The sequence below is a fragment of the Papio anubis genome, chromosome 11, assembly GCF_008728515.1.
Source record: "Papio anubis isolate 15944 chromosome 11, Panubis1.0, whole genome shotgun sequence".
Taxonomy (NCBI): Eukaryota; Metazoa; Chordata; class Mammalia; order Primates; family Cercopithecidae; genus Papio; species Papio anubis.
The window spans coordinates 55,705,225-55,727,270 of NC_044986.1; the positions used below are offsets into that span (position 1 = coordinate 55,705,225).

Consider the following 22,046-nt stretch of genomic DNA (forward strand, 5'->3'; position numbering starts at 1 on the left):
AAGAAAATGTGGCACATATACATGATGGAATACTCTGCAGCCATAAAAAAGGAGTTCATGTCCTTTGCAGGGACATGGATGAAGCTGGAAACCATCATTCTCTGCAAACTATCACAAGGACCGAAAACCAAACACAGCATGTTCTCACTCATAGGTGGGAATTGAACAATGAGAACACCTGGACACAGGGTGGGGAACATCACACACCAGGGTCTTTTGTGGGGTTGGGAGGAGGGGGAGGGATAGCATTAGGAGAAATACCTAATGTAAATGATGAGTTGATGGGTGCAGCAAACCAACATGGTACATGTACACCTATGTAACAAATCTACATATTGTGTACATGTACCCTAGAACTTAAAGTAAAATAATAAAAAAAAGAAAATCATGGTTTATTCACTTAGATTGGTCATTATGTATTAAAGCTTAAGAAATTTATATAAAATATGCCCTGGAGCTTGTGAGAGTGCGGTTGGAGAGGTGGTGAGAACAGATGGGTAGATAGATGATTGAGAGAGAAGAGGCCAGGGGATAAAACAGAGAGGGCGAGAAAGAGAGAGGAAAAAAGAAGGAAGGAAGAAAGAGAATGGGCAAATCACTAAAAACCTGAGCTTAAGGAGAAGAATCATGTTATATTCTGAGCCCACAGACAGACAGACACACACACACACACACACACACAAAAGATGCTCTCATGTCTGAGAGGTTTCAACTGTTGATGGAAGGCTTCCTCACTTATGCAGTTGGGGTAACTGGTGGTTCTTCCCCTCCATTTCCTGGAAGCCAGACTTCACAAATAAGGTTAAGATCAAAGGAGCTCAAGCTTTCACCCTTTATACTTTGGTGGCTTAGAAATGAGTACAGTTTCCCCTACCATGTACCTCTCCCTATCATCAGTCACTTTCTTTCAGGAATGATGGCATTCTACTTCCTTCTAGAATATAAGCTCCTTAGGAGCAGGGTCATGTCATTTGCACCTCTGCATCCATACTGGTGCTAGCATACAGCAGGCTCTCCATGGACTTATTTAGTAATTTATTCTACAAAAGTTTAACATGCCTACAATGTGCCTGGCCTTCTTCTAAGCCCTGGGTGCAGGACTGTGAGCAGTCACTACCCTCATGCAGTGCATGGTGCTACCTGTTTCCTCCCTCCCTGACACAGAATCCATCTGGGCTTAAGGACATAAATACAACACTTCAAAAATAGATTTAAGAAGCTGTCCACTACACACTCACTAGGATGGCTATAAGAAAAAAAAGACAGATGATAACAAGTGGGGAAGATGTGGAAAAATTGGAACCCCCATACATCGCTGTTGGGAATGTCCAGTGGTACAGCCATTTTGGAAAGTAGTCTGGCCGTTTTTCAAAAGGTTAAAGATAGAATTGTCACATGACACAGCAATTCTACTCCTAGATATATACCCAAGGAAAATGAAAACACATGTTCACAGAAAAACTTACACATGAATGTTCATAGCAGCATGAGTCCTAATAGCCAAAAATGAAAACAACCAAAATCTCCATTCATAGGTGAATGGATAAATAAAACGTGGTATACCTGTACAACGGCATATTATACAACCACAAAAAATGAACGAAGTAGTGATACATGCTACAGTATGAATAAACTATAAAAATATTATGCTAATGAAAAGAAGTTAGTCACACAGGACCACATATCGTATAATTTCTTTTATATGGAACTCCCAGAATAGGCAAAGCAATTGAGACAGAAAGAAAATTAGTGACTGCCTACACCTTGGGGTAAGTTGGGGAAATAGGGGGTGGTGATAGCTAAGGAGAATGGGTCTTCTTTCTAGGGTAATGAAAATGTTCTAAAATTGATTGTGGTGATGACTACACAAGTCTGTAAATATACTAAAAACATTTAATTGTATGAAATATATGCAAATACCTCTAAATAAAGTGTTTTAATAATAGAAAAACTTGTTCAATGAATAAAATATTGGTCTTTGGTTTGGAAGTTGGGTGTTTGGAGTTAGCAGGAAAACTTCTACATTAAGTTTGACAATGATTTTAAGAATCTAAAGCTCCTTTCAACACAACTCAATAGTGTAGCAAGAGAGTAGTTCAATTCATCATAGATTTTTAACCCTTTTAAAAAACTGATAATTGGCATCCCATGACAATAAACTGTCTTTTTTTTAATGGCAAAGGCATTAGAAAAAGTCACCAGCTCTTTTTTCAGTAGAAATACAATATCCAAAGTTGCACAGCTGGAGCACATCAATAGACTGAACATTTTTGCTTCCCTGACAACTGTTAGCAACAATGAGTCAGACGGGAAACAGATAGCCTTGTCTTTCTGTCCAGCTGGAATACACTCATTAAATAATAGATGACAACAGAAGTAATGTTAGCAATATTTCAATATAAATCTTAAAGTAAAATATAATTTAAAAATATGTAATGGCTAAGCAATATGTATATTATAGAATAGTGTGTGGGGAGCAAATCTGTTTCCACAACAAAAATGCCAATGAAAACATGAGGTTTATCATTTGCAGCATTCTAAAGTTAGTCCATTAGCTGGATTATTACACTCAAGGTTAGCCTAGCTCGGAAGGTAATTGGCCATTTATTTGTGTCCTGACCACAGGCAATCTGCCCTTCCTAGACCGTGGGAGAGGAAGAAGCTGTGGACTGTGGCCTCAAGGGGTCTCAGTTCAGTGCCTGGTGTGGCTGCAGCTTTCCAGCCTGCTGGGAGGGATGGTGTTTCATACCCGGGGGCAGGTCAGCCCGAGGAACACTGTGTGCCCTCACCACACACACTATCCCATTGCAGCAAACCCTTGTAATGTTTACTTTATAGTTTTGTTGATATGATCTCAACACCATTTCCATGTTTTATTCTGACAGGGCCTTGCCCTGGGTTCAGTGTCTGTGTCTGTTGATTTAGACTTCCATGGTATGCAGAGATCACAAAACTCTCTTTTCTAAAGCTAAGGCTGGCTACAACACTAGGTAAACTGGCTTAAATAGCACTCTTTGTTTACATTCAAAATGGGTTTTTGAATGTCAACAAAGAAGTCCTCTTGGGTGGCAATGCTGCACATGTGGCATTATTTCTTTGTTTTCTACTCTTAGTTCTAAGGAATAAAATCTTGTCCTTGCCACAGTCACATGCAAATAATAGCAGAGAGCCTTATTAGTAATGGAAAGTTACGATTGATACACCTGGTTGAGATACATTTTGACGCAGATCAAAGTCCTCCCCGAGCACTCAGTCAGCAAGGGCAAGGCTTTCACTCTCTCTGTTCCTATAAAATGAAGGGATTAAATTAGGTGCTTTCTAAGGTCCTTGCTGCCTCTAAGGTATTTTTCCATTAACTCAACTAGAAATGGCCTCTGTAGAACCCAATCAATTCTGTTTCTCATTAATATGCAAAATTATTATTATTATGTGAGAAATTGGCTCTTGGTTACTCATTCAAGAGAAATAATCAGAATTCATAGCAAATGGCATTTATCTTTTTGCATTTAGGATTTTGGCTTTAATTTGAGACTCCCTTCCCGAAATGCAAAATGAAAGAATTTAAAACAAGCAACAGCTAAAAGATTCCTGGCCAAGAAATTGCTTCGGCAGCATCTTGATTTCTCGAGTCATTTTTTTCGACTTTTCTCTGCAGTTGTGTTCTGGCAAATCTGATGGAATCAATATGTCCTTTATGGCCAAACTGTTTTCAGGCTTCATCTAGTCATCTGTTCTAGAAAAAGCCATTAAGTCAGTAAAAAGAAGTTGGGGAAAGTTTTACTGCAGAGAACGAGGTTTTTTTTCTCCCAATACAAAACACTGACCCAAGTGGAAAAGTGTGCATGCAGGAGCTTCAGAAATCAAAGTCAAGATCAGTCTTAACCATGAGCAGAGTTAACTGTGGCCCTGTGATATGTTGGTCTAGTGAAGACTATGACAATAAACTTTTTTCCGCCCTGACTATCACTCAAAACCTCAGAATACAATAGGAAATATCTCCTTTAGGTCAACAAACATCCTATTTTAAAATATAAATTTTCTGGTGAGGTGTCAGAGAGGAAGATGAGCGCGCAGGTGGGGAGTTCAGGGCACAGATGGGAGTGGTGAGATTGTAATGCTGGGCTTTTGGAAAAATCCTCCAAGAACACCAAAGAGCAAGAAAGAAAATATCTCCTGAGACAAATCTCCTCACATTTTCGATTTCATTTCTTCCTCAATAATCTTCATATTTGTTTTTCATTTCAAACCATCTTATATACTTCTGGGAGAAAGGCAAAGTATGAAATTGAACTATTAACTTGGGCTTGGTACTGGCTGAAGCAAAAGGATCCTGCACTTTCTTAAAGTTGAAAGGAAAAGCCTTCACCCTTTCTTATTTGACAAGATTCTGTAGTTCCAAAAACCTTTTGAGGCCCAAACTTTGAACAGACAAATTCTGTGTTTTGTTTTGTTTTCCTAGCAGATGTGCCTCTAAACAAACCAAAACAACCCCTCTTCTCGAGTGGTGGTACCATCTTTCCAGATTCTGCCTTTAAAAAACTTAGACAGTAAGCAGAGTAGTAGGAGGCTGAGTCCTTTGATTGTGATGTAATAGGGGCACACCACACAGCTCGAGGCTGTTCTGGGCACAAAGAAGTTCCGCTTGCTCTGATTCTGCAGAGTGAGGAGGAGCGGCAGCAGCCCTGGTTTTCTCCCCTTTCAGAGACGCTTCACTCGGAGAAGTCAGTGCTCAAGCACACTAGCCAGGCAGACGGAAAACCTTGGCTGGGTTGTATCCAGCCACTGTAACCCAGGCCCATCCCCTGCAAGGTCATCATTCGCCTCAGCAAGGGGCAGCTTTGGTTCGGAGGAGAGTCAGCAACAGAAATTATAGAAATGGAGCCAATCGACAGCCGGGCCTTTGAGGGATGCTGAACTGAAGTTACCTAAGGTGCTGTAGGCTTCTAGTATGAGACCCTCAGATCTGCTGCTGGTACAGAGCCCTTGAGTGAAGACATAATTTGTGTTCTCATCAATTCACCATTTCCATGAAGCCTTCCCAGACCCCTGAAACCCATGTGGATCTCATCATAACTGCCCTCCTTCAACTTTTGGCGCTTTCAGTGTTCATCTCGCCTACTGATTCCAGTTGTTTAGTGTGGCTCACTCAAGGACCATGAGGGAAAACATCCTGAGCTAGTTTGGGGCCTGGTAAGAAAAAGTCCCACTAGGCCATGGCTGAGTGGGGATGTCCACCATGAGCAGACAGGAAGCAGAGCAGTGATATTCCAGCCACATTTCCTGGCGGTGTGCCGATGACATCATCACTTACCTTATTTCCCAGTGGGGAGATGAAGTCCTTCAGCTCTAAGACCACGTATTCTGCCCTCTTGTATTCTCCCCCAGTGCCCAGCACAGTGCTAGAAACATTTATTTACTTGTTTTAAACTATCATTGCAAACTTTCAGCAATTCTAGAATCACCGGCACAGTCTGCACAGCCATTCTATTGGTTTGCTACACAATCTCTGTAATCATCTCAGAACCTTTCATATCACACATCCTTTCTCTCTCTTGCTCTCTCTCACTCCTTCTCTCACTGCATTAGTATAGATGATTGGGGTAATAAAATGCCACACATTAGAGAACACTGACATATGGCATATAATCAAGTGCTTAATTACGTGGCACACATTGCAGGAATTCAGGGATAATGAACATCAGTATGTAGGCATACCCAGTTTGTGAGTGGGTTCTCTTGTTTCACAAGTATTTATTGAGGGACTGTTCTGCGCCAAGACAGTGCTAGGCACTAGAAACAATGGCTAGCAAAACTGGTACACGGGACTCTTTCCTGCCTGTTCCTGTGACACTTACAGGCTCTTCCACTCCCAGCTGTGTATACGTATATGGGTACCCAGAGCAGGGAGCAGGCTACTGCCACCCTGAACCACTGAATGGGGACCTCAGTGCCCAGTTTCCAGCAAACCGTCTTCCACACAATAAGCAATCACTATTTCAATTTTTTTCACCATAGGTTCTGCCTATTCTACGAGTTCATATAATTGGAATCATATAGTATGCACTCCCTTGTGTATGGCTTGCTTCACTCAGAATATTGCATTTAAGATTCATCCATACTGTTGCATGCTATAGATGTTTGCTGTAGTATTGCTGAGTAGTATTTCATCACATGGATGTACCACAATTCATGATGTACCACTGCTATTCGTGAACATCTGGACTATTCCCAGCTTGGGGGCCTGCTCCCTTCTTGCCTGTCATTTTGCCTTTTTCCTGCTTATATGGGCCATCCTCCCGTATTGAAGAGACTGGTCCATAGAGACATACTGACAATGGTTGCAGCTACTTGCTGAGTGACATTAGCAAGTTGTTAGACTTCTCTGACTCTCCATTTGCTCTTCTAGGGACAATAGTGATAATACTTACTAATACCTTAGAGTGGGAGGGAACTCAAAGAACCAGAACCTGGAACATCACAGTATTTAATATGACAGCTTTATTTTTATGACTATTATATTAGTTTTCTATGGCTGCTATAAGCAAGAACCACAAACTTGATGGCTTAAAACAACAGAAATGTATTCTCTCACAGTTCTGGAGTCTAAAACCCAAAATCAAGGTATAGGCAGACTCATACTGCCTTTATAGGCTCTAGAGGAAAATTTGTTCCATGTGTTTCTCTGAGCTTCTGGTGTTGACAGCAAACCCTGGCATTATTTGGCTTGCAGATACATCATTCCAATCTCGACCTCTATCTTCACATGCATCCTTCCAATGATTTTTGTCTCTGTGTCTCTACTCCTGTTGTCATGAGGACACCAGTCACATTGGAATACAGGCCCACCCTCCTGCAATATGACCACATCATACCTAATTACATATACGATTACCCTATTTCCAAATAAAATTCACACTTTAATATTCCAGGAAGAGCATGAATTTGAGAACATTATCCAACTCCATACAACTACTCCCCAACTAAACTGTAAAATCATTTACTTAAAGGATTGTGTTTTATGTCATATTCTTGTACATCCCTCAGTGGTCAATAAATGTTTAAGTGAAGCAGAAATGGACAATGATGATGGATTTAAGTTGTACTTTGAGGATTGGTAAGAAGAAAAGATCGAACAGCAGAATAAAGCATAGAATTTTAGCCTCAGTTTCTGTAGGTTTCAATGTATATTTTTTGGGAAGTTTTGGAGTCAAGAAACTAATATGCCTTCATGTAGCTAATCGGAGGTTCATGTTGTTCCACCTAGGAGACTTAATAAAAAAATAAAGTTAGAAAAAGATTGAAAGTGATTTTAAGATTTTATTTCAGCTATAGTAAGACATTTCTTTAACATTTATTCTCAGATAAAACAGTGCTCTGACATTCTCCTAGACCTGGTGAATTCCCTCTAGGAGCAGAGGCTGCTGAAATATATAAACACTGCACCACAAAAATCATTCACTTCCCAGTTCTACAGGTAAGAAGAGAAAAAAAATAAAGTTCAAATTCCCTGTTTACATGAGATAGATATTAATAGGGACCACATGTATCCTGATTTATTTTGTACCTTCTCTGTTGTTTATGTAACTTTGCCCTGATGGCCAAATTCCATAGAATTAGGGTATGCCAAGTGTCAGAATCACAATCAGATATAAATTAGATGAAGTTTCAGTCTTATTATCAATAATATATAATTATAGACATATAAAGGATATATGAAGCCTACCTGGTTTCTTCTTATGGTCTTCAATCATTTTTTTGAATAAAAAGATATAAAGCCTCCCCAGTAGTGCTATGTCTCAAAGATTACAAAACATTTCTAGTAGAAAAAAAAAAATACCCCACAAAATGACCATTTTTCTCATTGGTAGTCTTCTGTGTAGTTCCGCAACCTGTTTGTAGGAATATACATTTTTCCTAAAGGACTCAACAAAAATGCTTTTATTTTGAAAGTAAGCAAAATAAACCAAAAAGCATTTACATTTTTCTGAACTCACTACAGTTCTAAAGTAGTTTCTCTTCAACCCACTAAAATAATTGCTTGAAAGTTTGCCTAACTATCCAAACCAATTCCCACATGTCATAAGAGAAAACAGTGAAGCCAACTATATAGTTAAGCAAAAAAGGTCACCTGCTTACATAGTGAAGGTATAGAACAAAAAAACAAAGGAGCTCCTGGCATGTCAAATATGATCCATGCATGCTCTTCCACTTTTACTAAATTTTATCAATTATAATCTAGTTTGATTTAATCCCCAAAGAGTTAGATTAAAATTCAAACTCTTGCTGAGAGAGATAACTAAGAAAAAAAATAAATCAAATTAAATCCCACATGTCTAGGTATATTTATAATATCAGATGATGCCTTGGTAGGGACCTGAGGGAATGAGACCTTGTGCAAACACATTTTTACAAGTATGAGAACCACATTTGCGATACTCCTTATGGTTCAGAGAGTATCTCCTTATTTTTCCCATAATATCTTTATAAGAATCTAACAGAGGTTTTTCGTAAATTGACATTAAATTCATGAAACATAGAATTAAGGACTTAAAAACGTACATATCAGTGGCATTTAGTACATTCACAATGTGGTGAAATCACTACCTCTATCTAGTTCCAAAACATTTTCATCATTCCAAAATAAAACCTCATACCCATAAAGCTGGTACTCCCCATTTCCCCTTCCCCTCACCCCCAGACAACCACCAATCTGCTATCTCTATGAATTTACCTCTTCTTACTGTGTCACATCTATAGCCATTACATTATGAATGACACAAAACATTAAGAATATATTTTCTCAATATTCAAATATTATTCTCTGATTCAGCAAAGAAATCATTGACAAATGGAATAAGTAAAGTTCCAATACATGACATTATATTTAGTTTAAAGAATTTGTATGCATATGAGAAATAGGCTAACAGTTGGCCAAATATAATACTTAATGACAATAAATGTATTGTGAAAAGAATTAGAGCATTGGATGCAACTTCATTTGTCAGATCATTGTTGAATTACAACATTTGGCTAAGGATACAAGAATTAGACAAAAATCAACAAAAAATTCTGGCAGAATCAGTTAGCTATGTGGAATACACAATGAAGAGTATTTTTATTAGTTTTTAAATGTGGCTACAAATTCTGAACAATAAAATTATAATAATTTGTGTATGTGCATATGCATATTTTAGGAAAACTGGTTATTACACATTTTCCAGTATAGCAATACCCTCAAGCATTAATGACTTGAGTCTTTCAAAAGAGAAGAATAATAATACTGATTGCATAAGGTTAGCATGAGTTTCTCCTAGTGCAATTTCTGGCAAAGAGTAAGTGCAGTAAATGTTAGCTATTGTTATTTACAGAGAGCCAAACTGAAGTTCATTGGAGTTAAGTAATCAGCCAAAGGTAGTTTAGTTTGTAAAATTATACACTATATTATAAGCTTTTTGAAGACATGGACTTTGTCTCATTCAACTGAAAGACATTCCCAGCACCTTGAGAAAAATTCACATATTTGATACTCCAGTGTGCTACAGAAAATTATTTTGAGGACTCTAATCCAGAAGAAAGAGCATTAGATTTATTGTTGGGAAGACTGGGCTTGGGTGTCACCATTGCCACTAATTCAACAGAGAATTTTCACAAGTCATTTATTGATCATCTCAAACCCTTCACACTTGTGTTCAACTTTGATCCCCCTAAAATTTGTACTAACACTGAGTATTTATACTGTTACAGCAGTATCAGTCAGACTCAATCGCAAGCTTCGCAGGTCATGTAATGCTATTTAATATCAAGTATAACATATTGAAAGTCAAGGATAAGAGTTACAGGATTAAGTTGATGCCAGTAAAAAATTAAGTATTTGTAACAACAAGCAAGAACTTTGCAATGTGACTGTGTAAGAGAGTGCAGTCAGGGTAGAACTGGTTCTACTCTAATAACGACAGCACTAAAAAGAGTATTTAAATATCACAATAAAGTTGGATGCTTTCTGTGTCAATGTGAGGCTACACTGTATTATAATTATTGCAATTAAAATATTATACATACATATATTATACATATATGACAATTATAATTATTGTAATTATTCTAAGTAATTATATGTAATATATTTGATTATATACAATTATGTGTGATATATTTAATTATATAATAAATATATTATAAACTATATATTATAAACTATATAAGTAAAATTATTATTGTTATTAATTTCCATGCTACTTGATCTCAATAAAGCTTCTGGCATAAATGCCAGTATTGAAACTGTGCTGTGAACACACAGAAGTGAGGACACCTATGACAGTCCACGTTCTTCTAGTGTGCTTTTCACTTTGGAAGCAGTTTTGATGTCTTGCTATCCAGCTGTCTTTCTTCTATGGGTATGTTTGGTTCATCCTGGTATTCACAAGGAAGGTTATATCTTCCAGCTGAGGGTTCCTCTGGGATGGTAAAGGCCTAGAGGTAGCACAGACTGATCAGTTTCCCAACAGGCTTCTATCTCCGCTTCCATCCTTTTCAACCATATGAAATTTATAATATTTGACTGCTTCTAACCTTCATAGTGTTCAACTTTAAATTTTCACTTTGTTCTCAAGGAAACTTCTGGAGACACTTGGGTTTTGCTATTTGGACTTCTTTCTATTTGCAGTGTTCTGCTTCATTTGTAACTTGAAAAAGACAGTTCCTAATATGTGAATCAGGGTTTAAGGATATGCTTTCTAAATGAAAAGAATTCCTTTCTCATACTCAAGCACTAGCTAAAATCACTCTAAACAAACATAAGATAGCTATTTGATACATAAAGGAGAGACTGGAGTGACAAATATCAGTAACCTCTTAATGGTAAATAATTTGAAGAAAGAGCACAAACCACCAGATAATGAATATCTGTTCAGTCATGACTAAATTTTACTTTATCCATTAAAAGTTTTAAATTATTCAATTTAACCAATAAAAATAGGCTCACACAATTCAAATAAATGCCACATGGGTTGTAGATATACAACATACATACAACAAATAGCAAATGTATTTTCTAGGTCTGCCCACTGGGAGAGCCTAGAAACAGCAACACTCCAATAGTAATGAACTCATAAGTGCCCAGATCTTGGTTTCTAAATCTCATTCTCCAATAAAAAGAACTAGAGATCCTTGGAGGAGTATGTAATAGTTAATTTCAGGGCTGTATCAGGGAAAATATAAAAATAAGCATGGTTCATTTTGTGATATCAGAAAGTAAAGAAGTGTTTGAAAACATGATGAAGATGGCCAGGCACGGTGGCTCACGCCTGCAATCCCAGCACTTTGGGAGGCCGAGGGGGGCGGATAACAAGGTCAAGAGATCGAGACCATCTGGTCAACATGGCAAATCCCCGTCTCTACTAAAAACACAAAAATTAGCCAGGGGTGGTGGCGCATGCCTGTAGTCTCAGCTACTCAAGAGGCTGAGGCAGGAGAATCGCTTGAACCCAGGAGGCGGAGGTTGCAGTGAGCTGAGATCGCGCCACTGTACTCCAGCCTGGGCGACAGTGCAAGACTGTCAAAAAAAAAAAAAAAAAAAAAAAAACAATGATGAAGACGTGATGAAAGGCACAGGAGCCAACCCAAAAGTGCTCCCAATAGCCAGTTTGAATAGTTTGAAAAAAAAAAAAGAATGATAGTTTGGGATTAGAATAAAAAGAATAATGTAAATATTTATGAGTCCATACTGATATTAATTTTTTAATGAATAAAGAAATAAATGGGAAAAGGAAGAACCACTGTTTCTTACAGAAAAATTCCAATTATTACATGTAGAAAGTATGAAGAAAATAGTATGTCATCATTAGAGTACCACAACAATAATCCACCGACAGCAACAAAAATTCATGGGCAAAGATTTAAAAAGAAATGGAGTATTTTCATAGTCACAATGTATCTTCTCCAAAATAAATACTTATTAGTTGCAAGGAAAAAACAATAACCACACAGTGGAGAAAGGAGCAAACACCACCTAACCAAACAACCAAGATTAGCATCACTAGTAACAAAACTTATTGATGTCATACACCCTCTTAGGATGTGATGCACTAAAAAGGGAACATTGCCTTTCTGGTATCCTTCCCAAAACGCAAAACCTCAGTCTAATCATGAAACATATTAGACAAGCCCAAATTGAGAAATGTTCTACAAAACATCTGACCTGAATTCTTTACAGTTATCAAGATCATAAAAGACCAGGAAAAACCGAGAAACTGTCACAGATTGCAGAAGAGACAATTAAAAGCAATGTGGGATCAAGTTTCTGGAACAGGAAAATAAGAATGTTAGTAAAAATAAAAAATTTTTTTAAAAAAAGGATGAGAGCTGAATAAAGTCTAAATTATATTAATAGGATTATATCAATGTTAATTTCTTAGTTTTCATAATTGTTATGTGGTTATACAATATGTTAACAATAGAGAAGGCTGGGTGAAAGGCATATAAGAAATATACTGAATTTACAAATTTTCTGTAAGTCTAAAATTAAGTCAAAATAGGAGAAATGCAATTTAAAAGAAAATATAATACAGTGGAACAAATTCTATAAAGACGTCCCCATATTTGCATTCTAGTCTGAGTAGTATCATTACTTTATTCTGTACCTTTTGGCAAATCTGTTCCCTTTCCTGGGCCTCAGTTTCTTTTTTAAAATAAGGGGAAGAGACCAGATAGTCTTTAAGGTTCTACAATTAATTCAAAGAGTCTTGTTCATTGTCTCAGAGTATGAGAATGCTGTCTATGCTCTACTCACCAGGCTAATGATTTCAATTGGTTCTCTTTACAAAGAAATAAATGATTATTATAGAAAATTTGGAATATTCAGGAAATCCCATCACATGTTAGAATATATTCTTCCAATCCTTTATTAATGTATACATATATGTGTGATGTGATTTTTATGAAAACAGCATCATAAAAATAGTATCATATAATACACAATATTTTCTTTCTCCTTAAAACTCTTCCCCTGCTTCACTGAGATATAATTAGCATATAATAAACTATACATATTTACTATACATGTTTTGACGATTCTTGACATATATGCACACCAGCAAAACCACAATCAATGTAATGAGCATACTCATCACCCTGAAAAGTTTTCTTATATCTCTTTGTAATCCCTTCCTACACCCCTCAATGTCTCTCTTTCCTCTCCACTTTTTTCTTAAGCAACCACTGATCTGCTATTACTCTCGATTCGTCTGCGTTTTCCAAAAATTACATAAATGGAATTATAAACTATATACTTGTTTTGTTTGGCTTTCTGTAATCCCCTAATGGGTTATTCTTGCCAGCTGCACAGACAAAACCAATTCACTGAGATCATGGTATTGCAGTAAAGAAACAGTTTAATTAATGCAGAGCTAGCCATGCAAAAGGACTGGAGTTATTATTCAAATTGGTCTCCCCGAGAACTCAGAGATTAGTGTTTTTATAAATGATTTGATGGGCAGGGGCCTAAGGAATGAGTGCTTCTGATTGGTTGAGGATGAAATCATAGGAGTGTAGAAAATAGTCCTTGCGCGCTGAATCCATCTGTCAGTGAGGTCCACAGTACCAGTTGAGTCATGAGTCCCAGGACCAGATGGAGTCAGTCAGTTGTTAGAATGCAAAAGTCTAAAAAACATCTCAAAAGATCAATCTTAGGTTCTACAATAGTGATGTTATATATAGGCGCAATAAGGGAAGTAACAAATCTTGTGACCTCTGACCACATGACCTGAGTAGCAAGGGATTATAGAAAATCAAGCTAGGGGATAATAGCTGGTTATCATTCAAGTACACCTGCATTTCAGAAGAATTTAGGTGCCTCCCATAACTCTAATTTTGTGAACTTTCATTAGTATTACAAAGGTGGTTTCAGTCCCTGAGCAAGAAGGTTCATTTTAGGGAGGGACCTATTATTATCCTTGCTTCAAAGTTTAACTGTAAACTAAATTATTCCAGTGCTTAGCTTGGTCTATCCTCAGGGGTGAGCAAAGACAGCCAGCCTGTGAAGCTAGAAGCAAGATGGAGTCAGCCATGCTAGACTTCTCTCACTGTCATAATCTGCAAAGATAGTTTCATTTCTTCTCTCAGCATAATTACTTTGAGATTCATCCATATTCTTATGTGTATCAAGAGTTCATCCCTTGTTACAGCTGAGCAATATTCCACTGTGTAGCTGTAGCACAAGTTGCCTACCCACTCACCTGTTGATGGACCACTTGGGTTGTTTTCAGTTTGGGACTATTACGTAGTGAATCACTATGAATATTTATGCAGTTTTTGTTTGGACATATGTTTTTTTTTCTCTTGGATAAGTACCTAAGAGTGGAATGACTGGAGTGTATGGTAAGTGTATGCTTAACTTTTAAATAGTTTTCTAAAGCAATAACAACACTTCACATTCCCACCAGCAGTGTATGAGACTTCCAGTTACTTCACAGACTCAAGACAAAATTGGTATAGTCAGTTGCTTTCATTTCAGCCACTTTTTAACACTTTAACAAACCTTTAATTCCAAAAGAAAGTAATCTATAATGGTCAGTAATGTGCAACATACTTTCATGTTTCTTTCATAGGTATCTATGTAATACAAGTTTATTTGTATATTTGCAATATACAATAACCTATCTTAGATATGAGTCCTAACAGGATGAAAATATTTTCTTGCAACTATTACTTTATGCCTATGGAGGGTCTGAACTTGTAATGTCCTCCTGTCTTACATCCAAGTTAATGACAGTGCCCTCTCAAAGTTTTTCAGAAATTATTAATGACCTAATTTCATTTAAAAAATTATTTCAGCAAATTTGAAAATAGAAAATCCTGTTATTCTTTATCCATTCATAATATGAGAAAAAAAAGACATGATACATTCCTCTATAGAAAAAGTGGGTTTAGAGAACAGTTCTGATAGTATTTCACATGATAAAGTATCAGAAAGTCTAATAAGCAGCTCCCATGACCGGGCGCGGTGGTTCACGCCTGTAATCCCAGCACTTTGGGAGGCGGAGGCGGGCGGATCAGGAGGTCGGGAGATCGAGAACATCCTGGCTAACACGGTGAAACCCTGTCTCTACTAAAAATACAAAAAAATTAGCCCGGCGTGGTGGCGGGCGCCTGTACTCCCAGCTACTCAGGAGGCTGAGGCAGGAGAATGGCGTGAACCCGGGAGGCGGAGCTTGCAGTGAGCCAAGATCGCGTCCCTGCACTCCAGCCTGGGCAACAGAGACTCCGTCTCAAAAAAAAAAAAAAAAAAAAAAAAATCTAATAAGCAGCCCCCTTGCTCAGGGGGATAAAATGATTTCAATGTATTTCTCTCTGAATAGCTTAGTAACTCCAAGTGATTTTCAAATTGGGGGGCAGATTACTGGCATTGAGTTCATAAAATTTAGATCTATCTTGAATAGGGACATTATAGAAACCAAGAATATCTCTAATCCTGCACAACTGGTGGATTCTGGAGTTAGGGACTACATGACCCAAGTCATCAGCTAAATGTGCCAAGAGATTGAACTGTGAGCAACCATCTTCCAGGGGAATGTCTCACCAATTACTAGGAAGAAATGAGCCAAAAACTTCTTTAACATGATTCCAAACGACTCTGGAGACCTTCAGGTGGTGTATATGTTTGGCTTTGTAAGGGTGAACACACCGGGATAAGTTCTTTTTTCACCTCTTTTACTGTCTCAGCAACCACTGGCTCTTTCCGTTTTCTGGATCGAGACCAAAATTCTCTTCAGGTGCCCCTGACACTGTCCACATAAAGACTCTTCTGATAATGCCGGACACAGATTGCGCCACCATCTTCAATGAGATCCATTTCGGCCATTCTAACATGAGAATGTAGGGGTATCTCACTGTGGATTTAATTTGCAATTCCCTAAAGTCTAAAGTTAGTAAGCCTCTTTACATGTGCTTATTTGCCATCCTTATATCTTCTTTGGTGAAGATGTTTAAATCTCCACCATTTTTAATTGGGTTGTCCCTCTTTTTATTATTGAGTTGTAAGATATCTTCATATATTCTAGGTGAATGTCCTTTGTTTGATGTATGTTTTACAAACATGTTTTCCCAATCTGTGGCTCATCTTTTCATTTTTTTTTAACAGTTGTTATAATTAGAGTTCATGCTTTGTATAATACTTAAAATTTTGCAAATCTCTGGTCACTAAGATTTTCTCACCTATGTTTTTCTCCAGAAGTTTGGCAGTTTTAGATTTGACAATGGGTTTATAATCCATTTGGAGTTGATTTTTATATATGATATGAGGTAGAGATCAACATTCTGTTGGTTTTTTTTTTTTTTTTGGTTTTATTTTGTTGTAGTTTTTGCATATGAATATCTATTGCAGAGACATTTCTTGAAAAGATCATCGTTTCCTAATTTGCTTGTCATAGCATCATTACCAAAAATAGGTTTCTATGTACTGATCATTTCTGGATTCTCTGTTTTGCTTCATTGATCTTTTGTTTATCTTTACACCAGTAACACATTGTTTTGATTACTGTAACTACCTATAATAGTAAGCCTTGAAATCAGGTAGTGATAGCCATTCAACTTTGTTCCTATTTTTAAAATTTGATTTGACTATTCAAAGTCCCATGAATTTTCATATATATTTTAAAATCAATCTGTCAATGTCTACAAAAAAAATCCTTCTGGAATTGCAATTTGAGTGTGTTGAACCTACAGATTACTTAAGAGAATGTTGTTTTAACAATATTATGTTTTGACTCATGAACATGATATATATTCCCCATTCAACTAAGATCTTCTTTAATTGATCTCAGCAATGCTTTATAGATTTTAGTGTGCAGGTCTTTCACATCTATTGTCAAATTTATTCCTAAGTATTTCCTGTGTTTTGATATTACTATAAATGATATTTTGATTTGCAATTGCTAATTCTTAGTACATAGAACCATAACTAATTTATGTATATTGACCTCGTGTCCAGCAACCTTAATGAACTCATTTATTATAGCAGCTCTTTTGTAGATCCTGTAGAATTTCTAAATAGATAATCATGTTGTCTCCAAGTATAAGGTAATTTTACTTCTTCTTTTCCTATGTGTTTGCTTTCAATTTCTTTAATTTCCAACCTGCTTTGCTCTCGCTGTCTGAATTGATAAAAAAGTGTGTGAGGTATCATGGGTCAAATAGACATTGCTCAAAGTAGTTACACTTAAATCATTTTACTGGAAGCCACCCAGAGTCTCAAGTACAGAAGGAAACCACAGCAGCAACAGGATATGAAGTGGATGGCCTGGAGCAGGAGCTGGGAGCAGGGAAATTGAGGGTGATTGAACTAAAGCCAGATCTCCAAATGCCAAGGAACCAGCCCCGGGGAGGCTTCCCCCTTGGAGCCTCTACCCCCATGACGTCGAAAATTTAGACACTCGACATCCAGTGAGCATCAGTGATCAGGCAGTCAGTGTTGGACAGAGAAGTATCAACAACTAACAGAGAGAACAACAAAACCAGTCAGTTAAATAAGGAACTCTTGTCCTCTTCCTCCCTCGTCTCTGTTCCAACACAATGAAGGGTTTGAGCCCAGAAGAAGGGAGTAGGAAGGGTTAACTGAGTTCATTTTCACCCCTGATGTGAGGGAGAGAAATGTAGAATAAAAGATCACATCATGCATCCTCTACCCTGACACACACATATACACTGCCGTCCCTGGAGCCACAAGCCTTTCCTATGATAGAGAGAAATTTTTAAATCAGATATGAGATTAGAATTTCAAAAAGATCAGATTTCCAATAATCAAAGTACCCAGGAAATTGTAAAATTTTCCTAAGATGTCATTAAGGGATCTACTATCCAGCATGAAATGGAGGTTCAACATAGGTCAACATAGGTCAATGGGGGGCTGTGACAATTGAAAAATAACAATTCAATATTGTACTCCAACCAGTTAAAAGGTTAATAATCCAGATGTACCTGACTTAAAGATGTATCTCTATTAAATTAGTTGACTCAGTATAAATAATGAATTTATCTGGACAAAACTTGTTAAAAAGACTTTCCTGTTTGATGCTAGAACAACCTTTGCCAAAGTGGCAGACCCTGATATGGTTTGGCTGTGTCCCCACCCAAATCTCATCTGAAATTGTCACTCCCACAATCCCCACATGTCATGGGAGGAACCTGGTGGAAGATGATTGAATTATGGGGGCAGGTCTTTCCTGTGCTGTTCTCATGATAGTGAATGAGTCTCATGCGATCTAATGGTTTTAAAAATGGGAATTTCCCAGCACAAGCTCTCTTTTGTCTGCCACCGTGTGAGATGTGCCTTTCACCTTTCATCATAATTGTGAGACCTCCCCAGCCATGTGGAACTGTAAGTCCAGCAAGCCTCTTTCTTTTGTAAATTGCCCAGTCTAGGGTATATCTTCATCAGCAGTGTGAAAACAGACTAATACAGACCCCATGCCCTGGGACCCTTTGAACAGGGCTGGAGGAAGCAGCTGCAAGCTTTCAAAGCAAGTAGTCTTACAGAATGAGAGGATTTAGGTAAAATGCATTTGTTGGGCCTCTATCCCCTTAGCAGTAAAGAGAAAAAGATTGTAGTGTATTCTCTCTGATCATCTTAGTTCTACTTTCTTTGCTTTTATAAAATGGCCAATTAATATTTTCCTCCTGCTTTTACATGTTTGGGATTTATCTCAGAAAGAATCATCCATTCCTCAAATACACCATGCCTATGCATGCCTATGAACCTCAGCACATGTTTCTCCCTTGCTTCTTTCCCACTTGCCACCTGGAAAACACTCCCTCATCCTTCAAGCTCAGCTTCTGTGAATCTTTCTCACCCCCTCCCCATGTGAGAATGTCTGCTGCCCTTCTCCGATTCTCACAGCACTCAGTTTATTCCTCCATGCAAAGAGTTTTTTTAAAAGATATTGAGTCATATCTGCTGTCTTCTCTTTAATCCATCCCTCCTTTCAATAGAAAACTCAGCTTCTGACCAGTTTACAAGCGATTCTCCATGATATAAACTTTAGGTAATGGAAGAACAAAAATGGTGAAAGCAATCAGAGAGGCTATGCTGATCTATACAGTAGAGAGATAACCTGAGAGGGAACTGGAGAGCATCAAAGAATCCTGCATGAGCCAACTTTGAGGGAGAATTTGGGGGAGTTTTCAATGAAAGAGGAAAGAGCTTTCAACAAATGGTGCTGGAATAGTTAGATATTTCTATGCCAAAAGGGTACCTCTGTATCATAGCAAATTTGCAGATGTGAGGCATGCAAGTAGGAGACGAAGTAGATGTTTTGTTACATTGTATAAATGAGACTGCTTTTAGCATTCTTTTTTTTTTTTAATTTTTGTGGGTACATAGTAGGTGTATATATTTATGGGTTACACTGGAAATCTTTTGATAGAGGCATATAATTCATAATAATCACATCAGAGTAAATGTAGTATCCATCATCTCAAGCATTTATCTTTGTGTTACAAACAGTCCAATTATACATTTAGTTATTTTAAAATGTACAATTAAATTATTTTTTACTACAATGCCCCTGTTGTGCTTTGGCATTCTTAAAGAACCTTCCATAGAGTTGAAATTGCTTTTCAGTCATTCTACACTTAAACTATTGTGCCTTTGAACATGACGGTGTAGTAAGGTTGGGGCTATATTCTGGTGACATCTGTCTTGTAAATCTTAGCAACTTGAAATTTTTACTTTCATGTCTGTTCCCTTCTTTTAACCCTCCACTCCCACTCCACACTCTCCTTGAGAGCAAGGACTTTGTCTTATTTATTTATTTCCCCTTCCCTAGGACTAGAATCTGATGACAGCAGTGAATGAATGATTCCCCTAGAAAATGAGACTTTTTCTGGAACTCTACATACAGCCCACAATGGGTTCTAGAGGAATTGCCTGGGAACTCACCAAATGGATACACAGGGGAATGTGATATTGTTCAGAGGCTTGTCCTTTCCAAATCTCAAGTTGAAAGGTGACCCCCTAGCGGGAGGTGTTTGGGTCATGGGATTCCTCATGAATGGCTTGGTACCATCCTTGTGGTAAAGAGTGAGTTTTCACTCTGTTAGTTCATGTGAGAGCTGGTTGTTTAACGAGCCTGGCTCTCACCATGTGACACAGCTGCTCCCCTTCGCCTTCAGCCATGATTGTAGGCTTCCTGAGGCCTCACCAGAAGAAGACAGTGGTACCATGCTCCTTGTATAGTCTGTAGAAGCATGAGCCAAAACAAACTTCTTTTCTTTATAAATTACCCACCTCAGGTATTCCTTTCTGGCAATGCAAAATGAACTACCACAGAAGGCTTAAGGGCTCTGAGGTCAAACAGGTCTGGATTCCAATCCCATTTCTGCCACTTAGGAGTTGTGGGACTTCTAACTCTTTAAGTCTCTCTAGAGTTCCCTCAACTATAAAATGGTGGCAATCATTGTACCTACAACATAGAGTTGTTATGAGAATTACATACATTAACATATGTTAAATGCTAAGTACAATGCCTGACACGTGCAAGCATGTATAGTATAGAGAAAGGTGTATAAAGACATACTATATCTATATATATTCAAATATATACAGACGTACTCAGCTTCTGTTCTCAACCCTCCCTTTAAAATGCCCTTAGCTTTTAGATATGTATATATTAAATCTGGTATTTAATATATTATGTATATATATATTAATATACACAGACATATTTTATTTCTATAAAGAAAGAAACATATCAACAATAACACTATCACAATTATTTATAAGTATGTTTAACTGACTGAAAGAGAACATTAGGCACACGAAACCTGAATGTATAAATCACTTTAAACCATTAATGTAACTCATTTTGCATCATACACATATCTGTCAGGCAAAGGTTAATAGAGAGTTTATGAAATTTGGAATGCAATTAAGTCTCACAGGAATCTCAGCTGGAGGCCATGCCAGTTTCTATGGCAACCAGAGGGCTCAGGCAAGAAGTGGGGGAGGGGGAATTAATTTAAAGGCAAGATAAGCACATAAATATAGCTCTTGCCTACCTTTTCTTCCGAGCTCCAATAAACAATCCTTGCCGCCTTTAAATTATTATGCATAGTCAAGTGTAAGATTGGTTTTTCATTTCCTAGAATTAAATACATTTTCCCAAATGTTTAAAGGTGATTTCAGTTTTTTAAAATGTATCACTTCTCTGGCTATCCAGTTTATAAGTGTGTCAGGTGGTCTCAAATTCCTTGGGGGTAAAAAGGAGAGAAGATAAAAAGAACAGAACAAGATGTTGAAGATGATTAGGGGATACTGTGAATAACCTCAACACCATCTAATGAGGCTTTACTTAGGATCTCAGAAGTGCAAACAGACCAAAGGGAGAAAATATGGCCACAAACAAAATTGGTTTTCCTGTCACGAATTTTATAACATCACTGAATTGAAGGAGACTTTAGCAACCACCAAGTCAAAAGATTTAATCTTAGCACCACAAACACTTAGCTTAAGTAGTTAACTAAGCACAAGTATGGCTGGAATTCAGGAATCTCGACTCCTAACTGCAGCTTGCTTTGTGTTCCATACTATACTTTCTTCTTCTTCACTTCTTTCTTGTATGTAGAGTTCAGGAACCTTGTTAACATTTTCCATCACAAGTAGTTTCCAACTGTTGAATTTCCTGATCTCCAGATTATTGCATATGATCTGATTTGTTTTTTAAAACCAGATGAATCTTATTTTAGTATACTCCACCTAAGCTCTTAACTTGGTTCACATTTGGCAAGTAATTTCCACTTTGCCATGAATATTGGTTTATGGAAGTTCTACAATTGCTCGTCTGTTTTAAGCTGTCAAGCCAGCAGCTCCATGTTCATGGGCAGCAATGTGCACCTGCATGTGCCCCATGCAGTCTGTGTAAGGAGAGACTGAAAAAGAGAAGGGTTTGGGGAAATTCCCATAAGAGACATAAGATATTGACAAAAAATAGACATCACGGCTGTTCTAAATTCAAGTCTCTAAGAGGTAAACTTGCAAGTGGAAGTCATCCTCCAAG

At 37.5% G+C, this 22,046-nt stretch overlaps 1 long non-coding RNA gene and 1 pseudogene across 1 annotated transcript; one reads left to right on the plus strand and one right to left on the minus strand.

Annotated features, from left to right (window-relative positions):
* The first annotated feature begins 2,195 nt into the window (after nt 1-2,195).
* Nucleotides 2,196-15,068, plus strand: LOC103887600. The gene is made up of 3 exons (XR_651765.4): nt 2,196-4,930; nt 7,362-7,474; nt 12,212-15,068. It is a non-coding gene; the product is annotated as an uncharacterized LOC103887600 (long non-coding RNA).
* A 286-nt stretch (nt 15,069-15,354) lies between these two features.
* Nucleotides 15,355-16,275, minus strand: LOC100998989 (annotated as a pseudogene).
* Nucleotides 16,276-22,046: the final 5,771 nt, after the last annotated feature.